This window comes from Octopus bimaculoides, unplaced genomic scaffold (assembly GCF_001194135.2).
Source record: "Octopus bimaculoides isolate UCB-OBI-ISO-001 unplaced genomic scaffold, ASM119413v2 Scaffold_21652, whole genome shotgun sequence".
NCBI classification, from domain to species: Eukaryota; Metazoa; Mollusca; class Cephalopoda; order Octopoda; family Octopodidae; genus Octopus; species Octopus bimaculoides.
Genome location: NW_026297408.1, coordinates 13,372 through 15,363, shown reverse-complemented (window position 1 = coordinate 15,363; position 1,992 = coordinate 13,372). Strand labels below are relative to the sequence as shown.

Below are 1,992 nucleotides of genomic sequence, written 5' to 3'. Positions count from 1 at the left end.
TTGTTGTTGTTGTCGTTTAGCCCCAGGTTAGTCCTGATCCAGCAGACCTATGATCAAAAATGTTCCAGCTGTGACCATCCTGTCTTTTATTCAGGCATAGTCTATCTAGGACTACATAATCTAATGTGTCCTTCCTTGTTGTCGTTGTTTAGCCACAGGTCAGTCCTGATCCAGCAAACTTATGATCAAAGATGTTCCAGCAGCTGTGACCATCCTATCTTTCTTTTAATCAGACACAGTGTACCTTGGAGTACATTAGCAGAATGTAATTTGAGTGGGTTTTGTGAAACACTTCAATTAGTTCAAGTAAAGTACTTAAGAGTTCCTTCCTGAACTCGTTCCATCAGCTGCAGAGCGTAGACACGTATATGTCTACATATATCATTTGATATACACAATTACAAAAGACCTAGTAAGAGTTTCATGCTTTAAGATACAATAAATTAGCAGATTTCTACAACATGCCATGTATCTCTAAGCAATCTTTCAGGCTCAGTGTATAACATGATGATGATCATCATCATTACCATTTAATGTCTGTCTGTTTTCCATGCTGACATGGTGGATGGTTTTGACAGGAGATGGCATGGCTGGAAAGTTGCATCAGGCTCTGATTGTCTGTTTTGGCATGGTTTCTATATGGCTGGGTGCCCTTCTGAACGACGAGATGTATTTAAAGACCAGGATGCTGGACTATGAGAAAACATGAGAAAAAAATGAGAAGATAACCAAAACGAAACCCTCCGCCCCGTGAAGACGGTTGATGCAAAATGTGGAATGAGAAGAAAAGAAATAAGTGAGAAGGAAAAAAAAAAAATGTGAAGAAGGTTGATGTAAAATGTGGAATGAAAAGAAAGACAATAATTTAGAAGGAAAAATGTGAAGGTCAATGTAGAAAATGGAATGAATTGAAAGAAAATAAATGAGAAGGAAAAAAATGTGAAGAAGGTTGATGTAAAAAGTGGAATGGGAAGAGAGAAAATCATTGAGAAGGAAAAATGCGAAATAGGTTGATGTAAAAAGTGGAATGAAAAAGAAAATCCTTGAGAAGGAAAAATGCGAAATAGGTTGATGTAAAAAGTGGAATGAAAAAGAAAATCCTTGAGAAGGGAAAAATGAGAAATAGGTTGATGTAAAAAGTGGAATGAAAAAGAAAATCCTTGAGAAGGGAAAATGCGAAATAGGTTGATGTAAAAAGTGGAATGGGAAGAGAGAAAATCCTTGAGAAGGAAAAATGCGAAATAGGTTGATGTAAAAAGTGGAATGACAAAGAAAATCCTTGAGAAGGGAAAATGCGAAATAGGTTGATGTAAAAAGTGGAATGAAAAAGAAAATCCTTGAGAAGGGAAAATGCGAAATAGGTTGATGGTTGATGTAAAAAGTGGAATGAAAAAGAAAATCCTTGAGAAGGGAAAATGCGAAATAGGTTGATGCAAAAAGTGAAATGAAAAAGAAAATCCTTGAGAAGGGAAAAATGCAAAATAGGTTGATGCAAAAAGTGGAATGAGGAGAAAGAAAAGGAAAGTAAGAAAACCTAGATCTTTGTCCTCTTGGTCTGTAGAAAGCCTGACTAATGTATCTGGTGTAGAATAATATAATATCGAATGTGTCAGAGATGGGTGAAGCGAGGTTTTGCCAGAGATAGGAAGAGAAAATAAAGGAAGGAAGGAAGGTAGGTAGGACAGTAGTGTAGGCTGAACGACAAACAAGTGCATACGTGCTGGTTGGTGGTGGCATTTGGTGAGGACTGGGTCGACTTTCGCTCTCGAATTGCCAATATGGCTGCTGCCTTCTCTCGCTCTATTAGTAATTTTGCCCTTCGCTTCAGTTCCGCACGCCTGGCTGCAGTCTTCTTTACATTGGAATGGGTGTCAGGGTGGAATGTGGCGAGGGATAGGGATCAGTATTGTTTTGTATTATTTATATATATATTTTTTTTTTTTTTTTGTTATGGTGGGATGTCCATTTGTTTGGATTTGAGGTAAAGGGAAG

General features: G+C 37.6%; 1 long non-coding RNA gene across 1 annotated transcript in view; it reads right to left on the bottom strand.

Moving 5' to 3' along the window:
* Positions 1–1,938, bottom strand: part of LOC106870979 (uncharacterized) — a 12,193-nt gene extending 10,255 nt beyond the window's left edge. Inside the window, exon 1 of the long non-coding RNA XR_001409614.2 lies at positions 1,718–1,938. This is a non-coding gene — a long non-coding RNA (uncharacterized LOC106870979). The remainder of the gene's footprint in view (positions 1–1,717) is intronic.
* Between the last annotated feature and the right edge of the window lie 54 nt (positions 1,939–1,992).